Source organism: Cyprinodon variegatus, unplaced genomic scaffold (assembly GCF_000732505.1).
Source record: "Cyprinodon variegatus isolate N-32 unplaced genomic scaffold, C_variegatus-1.0 Scaffold145, whole genome shotgun sequence".
Taxonomy (NCBI): domain Eukaryota; kingdom Metazoa; phylum Chordata; class Actinopteri; order Cyprinodontiformes; family Cyprinodontidae; genus Cyprinodon; species Cyprinodon variegatus.
Genome location: NW_015150598.1, coordinates 852,902 through 861,646, shown reverse-complemented (window position 1 = coordinate 861,646; position 8,745 = coordinate 852,902).

The window sequence follows — 8,745 nt, the reverse complement described above, 5'->3', positions numbered from 1 at the left end:
TTTATTGACTAAAAACAGGTGGGGTAGTTGTGGAAAATCAAGTGACATCCTATTTATCATGCAGAATGCAAAAAAGCTGAAAAGTTAAGTAAGAGTAATATTGGGTCTTCATAAAATTGAGGGTTGCCCTAAAGCATGTCTAAAGTCAACGATGTATAATAATTTACATGAACTAAACAAACTGAAGTTAATATTATTTCACAAAACTTCTCTAGATAACTGTATAAACCATGTAGGGTTTTTTTTGCCTCGGGGGAAACCAACCTTTGATGTGTAAACACTGCCTCCCAGCATTTTAGTTTTGTGTACATAGAGGGATGATGGTGACCAAAACACATGCCATGTAAAGACATATGGCTCAAAGGGAAGAATTTCAATATGTTGAGTGGAAAAAAATATAAAAATGTCAACATTTAAATGTTTCCTTTGAAGCGATGCAAACTTTAAGCTGTAAATTTATCATGATTTATTTTCCTAATTGTTCTTTTGAAGCCTCCACTGTGCCGTAAAGCACACACCTGCTGTAGTCTGTATTTAACTCCAGAGCTCCCTGGGTTAATGAGCCACAGAATGTGCTTTGCATTAACCCTCTGCTGGAGTTGGACTTTAAATGGGCTGGATTCTTTTATGGACCTTTTCCACTTCTCCAAAGGCAAAGACTTAAACTGCTACACCACAGAAAGGCTGATTGTCAGGGCAGAAGAGTTATATAAATCTATAGACTTTGAGATCTCCACACATTGTCAATTTTTTGCTACTACTGTTAACTTTTAGGTTAATATTTTCTAATTTAAGAAAAAATGAAAAGTTATGTTTTCAATTAAGAAAATGAATTAGGAAATATTTATTTTAGGCTGTCTGGACATTAAGTTGATCTACTTTTGTTTGCTGAATCAGTTAATCTGTGATCAACCATGAGCTTGATCACAGATTAACTCCTGGCTTGATGTACTGTAGCTGCACCTGGAGCCTGGCTTGGCCTTTGTGGAATAGATGAAGCCAGGATGCACTCACTTATGCTAGGTTCTGTCTGACTTTATTTCTTATTCTGGGATTTCTGTATTCACAATTTTTTTAAACAGGGCCTAGAGCTGTTATTGCCATTTGCACAAATATACCGCTATACACAATGTCATTTCAGCTATTGTAGAATTTTCTCAGGCCCCTCCCAATACAGCATGTACTATCATTTAAGATCACAATTGCATTAGTGTAAAGCTGGGCATATACTGTGCAATATTTTCAATCCTTTCACACAGCTATAGCTCAAACTGTATGACGTAACGGCAGGGTTTAAAAGTTCACAGCTCACGATGCATGTTCTCATGCATCGCCCGAAGCAATGAGGCGATCTTACGACAGCTGACTGAATTTCAAACATTGAATTTCCTCCCGGCCTTATGCTTCCTGATCGGGAGGTGGTAGTGAGCGGCTAATCGCCCCTTGTTACCCCTTGTATACTACACGACGTGTGATGAAGCTGAAACTGAAATCAGCGTATGCCCGGCTTAGAGCATACTGTTGAGGTTTCATCTCTTGCAGTAATTGACCCATAACTGTTTATCCTCCATTATCAGTGCTTACAATCGTGTTCATGTCAGGCTGCAGACAGCTGTAGCATAGGAAAGCGGAGGGACATGTAAGTTGTGCTTTTTTAGACCTGTAGTAGATGGTGTATAGTCATACAATAAGCACAACCAAGGACAGAAGAGGCAATCCATGACTGGAGTCGACTGAGTAAAGGAAAACTTTTTTTGTTTTATTCCATTCAACTCAGTTTCTTTATTTAGCACCAATTCACAACATATGTCATCTCAAGGAATTTTACAGAGACAATTCATCCAGGTGATACAGTCAAATTGGTTCAAAATTTTCGATCTAAGGAAAATTAGTTGATTGCATCGACTCATTGACTCGAAGGCAATCCCTCACATCAAGCATGCTTGTAGCGACGGTGGAGAGGAAAACTTCCTTTTAACAGGAAGAAACCTCCAGCGAACCAGGCTCAGTGTGAGCGGCTATCTGCTGAGGCTAACTGGGGTTCAAGGAAACAGATTGGACTTAGAAAAAGAAGCAGAGATACAAAAGTCAACTGTAAACCAGCTCCAATATTCTCTCTCTTACATAAGTCACAGCCATTTAGACACCTTTGTATTAATCAGGCTACTTTTTCATCCATGGGAAAGCATTAAATGTAATCTCTATTTTTGTGTGTATAGCTTGTATGCTAACTCAATGCCCACGTTTGCACAGAATGCTTTCCTCATGGCTTTCATAGGACATGACCAAAACAGCCTTTTCAACCTCTATCCACATTTGATTGGAAATCAAAATGAAATCGTTCAATCAATGAAAGCAGTTACCAAAACATTTATCATGATCCTCATAAAATGCAGCCAAAATTGTTTTTTTTTTTTCTTTTTATTTCAAATGGTAAATGTTTTCTATCTAAAGGGAAAGGAAGTAATCAGGTCCAGAATAAGCAGCCAGCTGCCCAAACAGACCGGAGGTTACGAGGACAGAGCAGAAACCTAGTTAAGAATCCCAGAAGCACTGATTCAGGGGTACCTTCTAAGTTTATGTTTTTCTGCCTGCCCCGCCTTGACTCTGTCCCCATCAAAACCTGCAATTTCATAAAACCCATGCCTTGAATTTGCTTCTCCCTGTAATGTCAATGCTATCACCACCTCCTGGCTATCTTTCCATATGTTATTTAAAAAAGTCGAAAAGAGAAAGGTATTCATATAAGTAGCTAAGCCATCAATCTACGATTAATTTACTTTTTAAAGGTTTTTTTTCAGCTAAATGAGTCTGATTATTATTATTATTCCAGTATTTAACACCCTGCAGTGGTCCATCAGAAAGATTTTTCTCAAACAAAGAGGTGGTAAACAACCCTTCGATATTTGCAAAGAAAAAAAAGTGAAACTGCAGGTTATATTTAACAAAACATGGCGCCACTCTACACTGCCTGACTGTTGGACTTTGCACTACCAGAGATGAAAAGAAAAATAGGGATTTTTTATTTTTTTCTTTAGTCCTACAAAGCTTCAGCTGTGCTGGTGATGTAAGTTCTCCACATTTCATCACCTCATACCTCCACAGCAGCGAGGCAGACCACCCACACTAATCTGACACGGCTCCGCTGGGTTTGAACCCAGTCTAATTGACCGTCATCCCTCTGAGTGAAGACGGGCAAAGAGTTCTGGCTCCAGCTGAAGTATAAATACAAACTGGATATGTGAGGTGAAATCAGCTATTACACAGATGACTGACCTCTAATTGTTTTAGGGGCAGCGAATGAGGGGATGTTATCTGCTTTTCAGGATGAAGGAGCTGATTCTAACCACACATTATAGTCAGAGCTAAAAGTCATAACGCGGCTCGGTGGAGCTTTATTTTGTTAGCTAACAGCCATTCTTCATGAGGTCTACAGGTCTGTTCATGATACGAGCTGAAATAAAGATGAATGATGAATGCAGTATGTTTGCATTTCCAATGCAGATAATATGCTAGTACTGTTCTTTCTCAGACAGCGGGTTCATCATAACAGAACTGTAAAGAAGTTTTAAAGACTGTGTAAACATTATATTTTGTCTGAAATAAAGGTTTATGATGTGAAACTGAAACAAAGTGGGTCATTATTTCGCTGTTCTGTACAGAAACCAGCCCTGAAAAGAGGCTGCAGCTGCAAACCTTTACATTTTTTTTTTGTTTTTAGCTACATTCCTAAGTGACTCATGCAAGAGATGGCCGAAAAGTCTTTGTTATTATCTTTGTATTATTATGATAATATTCCATGCAGGCACTAAATGACAAACAAAATTAAACTATAATGGAACATTTTGTAAAATAAAGGCTAACTACATTTGCATAAAATATTTAATGCCAATTTCTGGTGTCAGATGTCTTCATTAATTATCATTGTTAGCACTTTTCTAAAAGCAGGAGTTATGGAGCATAAATGTGTATTTAAAAATAATGCCAGAGTGGAAAGATGTCAGCAATGAAGTCAGCAAAGCTTAGAAGAACCAGTTTTGTTGACCACACTGGAAAAACGATCTAGAAATAAGTAAAAGTGTCTTAAATTAAGTGCATTTCCCCTTAATTTGAGTAGGTAAATGAGATAGTTTGCCAATGGAATGAGTATTTTTACTCTGATAAATAACATAATTAGATAATATTCACTTGAAATTAAACAATGCTATTCTGTTTTCTTATTCTAAGTGTAAATTGCCTTGTTCCATTGGCAAGGTGTCTCTTTTACTACCTTAATTCAAGAGCAAATGCACTTATTTTAAGAAAAAAATGACTCGTCTAGATTTAGATTTTTTCCAGTGCATCAACTTGAGAATTCAAGGTGATTTCCAAACCATTTTAACTACATTGTTCTACATAGAAAGGGATTATTCCCAAATGGAAAACATCTGACAGCTGCAAACCTTCCCAGCCGTGAACATTCAATCCAAGGTCATAGAGGTAAACTCAGAGCAATAACCAAAACCCTAAAGCTCCATCTTAGTGATGACACGTCCGAGTTAGCAGGTTAAAGGTAATAACACTCAAACAGTTGGGTGTTGTGGAAACATTTAAAGGAGACAACCATGTCGCTCTAAAAACCAGATTAGTTTCAAACTCCTTACATCTCTTCTCTACCACATGCTTTGCTAGTTTATTTTGGAAGTGCTCTGATCCATTCCGCTGGAAAGCCCATAGATGATCGTGGCTGAAACGTAAGTGCTTTATAGTAAAATCAATCAAAACTACTTGGAAGACGGGCATAAAACAGTTAAATTCTGTCAGGACTGATGGACAGGAGTATTCATGACCATGCAGACAGTGGGATAACTCAAAAAGCATTTATTTAAAGCACGGATTGGAGTAGCAGCAGCTCGGGCATCTACAGTAATGCTTGAACCTCTGGTTTTCAAGTTCTGTCTATGCCCAGAGAATGAGGTTTGATCCAGCCGGTGGGCTGCCAACAAGATGTGGCGGGCGCCCCCAGAGTGTTCCAGATGCTGCAGCCCTGGCGGACATGCAGGAGTCCCAAGCCAGGTCAGGCAAACAAATCAGAATAGGAACAGGCAGGCTCAGTATTTGAGAGGCAGAACAGATCAGGATCATGAAATCAGAAACATCAAGCACCTCTTAAAACAATCTCACTACTGGGTAGAGAGAACAAGATAATCTGGGCCTGATGGCTGGATGCAAGCACATTAAATAGAGGCAGGAGCAGGTGGATCAGATGAGAGGTAATAAGCGACTGGGCAGAGTTGGACAGGTGAATGAAATGAGTAATTAAGCCATTCAAGAGTGCCAATATCATGACAAAATCAAATCAAAAATACTTATCAAACACCAAAGGTAAATCAAATACCTTGCTTTTTGATTTTTGAATTGAAATATTTTTCAATAATACTGTTTTACAATTGGTGAGTACAGACAGGGGGTTGAAAATACCAATTATTCTCCAAATTGATTTTTGATTAACCTTTTGATAATTTGATAGAAGATTCATAATGCCATTTTTTTTGTAGTTTAAATCAATGGAAACTTCAATTATGCTACTATCTCCAAAAAAGGATTTTCATCTTAAATACAAGATTTTAATCATTTCAGTGCAGTTTTGGCTTGATTGCTGCTCTGAGTGGGTTGTGCTTTCAGCTACAGGCATGTTTTAGCGTCTCGACACTTTATCAATTGTGACATTACTAAATTAGTCAACCATTAAAAAAAAAAAAAAAAAATTACTCCTATTAATTGCTCCAGCTCAACAAAAACTTTATACATTTTGTTTAATACTAGCATGTTGGCTGCATGCTTGGTCTGTACAGTATATTTATACTGCAAGCATTTAACAGGTGATATGAACATCCAAAAGGACAGAGAGATTACATTTGTTGATAACAAATATGTAAGAGAGAGCCATGTTATCCTTTCTATGAAACCTAAACCTAGATCTGTTGACCTTTTTAAAAACTGTCTAAACTCTATACTAGGCGGAGAAGGTAGGGTAGGGGACACCAGTTAATCTAAACCATTTGCTCCATATCAACTAATCAGCTGATATGGAGCAGGTGTGGATAGAAGTATCCAGAGGGGAGCTAGGGGAAAGGAGATTGCCACAAGGGGGCAACAGAGAGTAATGAGAGAACTGCAACACAGCTTAAGTGTAACCCAAGATCAACAAAACAGAATGACATAGATAACTCAAACTAAAATAGAAGTCCAAAAGGGGAGAACCATAATTGAACATTATTACAAAGTCCTGTTTGGCAGATTTTCTTGTTTTGTTGTTCTTATATATTTTATTTCGTTATAACAATCACTTTCCCATACACTACAGGTTTCTGGATCTTGTTGCTACGGTTACAGATCTATACCCATAAACCTTAAAGTTACCTCTGGCTGCAAATAAACACACCTCGTATTAGATAGTACATATTTTTCTTTTGATCTTATCATATATATTGAATAGAATTCAACATTATTGTCAAAAGTACAAAGCAATAAAATCTCTGTATTTAAACCATCCCCTTGGGGAGCAGTGAGCTGACATTTTGCGGTGCACAGGGAGCAGTGTGGGGTTAAGGGTCTTGCTCAGGGACCCAGAGTGGCAGTCCGTGGGAGTGGGGCTTGAACTTAGGACCTCTCAGATTCAAGAGCAATGCCCTAACCACTAGGCCACCACGACCACTTGGTTAATTGTAGCTGTATCTTATTTTCTCTTTTCCTTTCCTGTATTTTATCACATTTTTCCCCTTGTGACATCTTACCTCATCACTCTCAATTACTTTTTCTCTTTTTTCCCCTTTGTTTTCATTTCTGTCTCCATTGCATTTGAAATATTCCCAAATAATTACAACAAAGTTTTTTTGGGGGAGAAAAGCAATCATCCACTGTTTTAAAGTAAACCTCTTGTATTTTCTTCGGAAATAAATAGACAATTCTGAGTCCTACACAGATAGACAAGGCATGACAATTTTGTGCAGGTAGAGGAAACACAGAGGGCTTTATATATGATATCTTGGAATCAGTGGTTGGGAGATGTATGTTTGTGGAGCATATAAGAAGATAGATATGAGGGAAAAAGCCAAGGGCTGATTCGTGGATAAGTTGTACTTAAGAAAATCTCTACATATGGAAAAAAATGTTAATTTAACTAAAGATTACATAGTGCATTGATCGGCAAGAGGTTTAAATCAAGCTTATACCCTCTTTGATTAGTAGAAACCATCATTTTGGTCGATTTTTAAAAAAGGATTCTTAATAAGCTTTTAAAGTCTAACAAAATCCGATGTTAAAGCATATACTAGACACATTTTAAAAACTTCCACTAAAGCGGACAGCGACAGGAGACACTGAGGTAAAGGGTTAATTAAGCTGGGGTGTCTGGAAGAGGAAAGGGTTACATTAAATTTTATTGAATTTGCATTTTATTTTAGATTCTAAAGTGGTTTTATTATGCTGACCTGGAATGTATGTATTAATGCTTGCAATTTTAACCCCTGATATACTGACATGCCATATGTACTCAGACATCAGAAACCCATTCAGAACAGAGTTTTTGCAGCTGTTATGGTTGTAATAGTGGCCATACACAAACAATGAAGAGCATGAGCCCACAAGCAGGATACTAAAGCATAGTGATCTCTAAGATTAGGGCACTCTGACTACCAAGGTCATAGGTAAAACAGATGCACTATTAAAGTCAAACGTAAAGCTGTGTTATGCACCAAGCAGTGTTTAAACAAATAGAAACACTCAACTACAGTACCCATGTTCCAACCCATAGAGGGTAGTGGTAAAAGTCTTAGGCCAAAAGGTGCTGAATTAAACAAGTTTACAATACATAAAACCAAGTACCTCGTTTTCACATCAAAATGACTCATTGTGTGTTCAAAGGGGTGAGGTGAACACAAAGAAAGGGCAGAAAGAGTGTCATGATTACACAAGGTGCTATTAACATGAGGAGGGTATGGATTGGGGGGTCGTGGTTTCCGCCGCAGAGGGAAAAATATGTCTTGTGGACTTCCATGAAGATTTCATCTACAGTAAACTTGTAACCGCTACAGAAGCTCTGCTGCGCTGAAGCATCCACACACATCTTCAGGTTGTAGTAAATGCTGCAGAACAGGGAGAGAAAGCAAGGCATTAGACAATAAACAGGTATCAGTTTATATAGAAGTAAGGATGTAGGAGCTCTGAAAGAATTTAACTTTCTGATAAATGTTTATTTTGCACTATAAGATAAAAAAAAAATTACCTAAAGACTTTAAAGGATCGTGTAGATTTCTGAAACTAGTGTAACTGTTTTAGATCAGATCAGGAATGGAACAGGTCCTAGAAAAGAAACCTAGGCTCTGTTCGAATTTATGGGCTCCGTCCTCTGAAGGCCGGATTCGACTATGTCATAGCGCGGAGCCGAGGTTTGGTCGGATTCCAAGACTCGTGGTTATGATGCCTACAAATGCGTCCTTTTTTTTGCCCGATTTGAAGGACGGGTCCGATGTATCCTCACTATCCTTGAATATCCCGTGATTCATTGCGAGACCAAGCAAGCTGGCTGCTCTGTGATCAGAGGAAATGGTGCTTGGTGCCGAACAGTGGTGAATATTGGAAGTGCAGTTTAAAATAAATATGAATAGTTCCGTGAATAGTTCCGTCTGAAAAGTATGAAAATAGTTGTTTTAATGATTATTGAGTCAGATATGTGGCGGTAATGTTTGGTTTATCCAAATATTT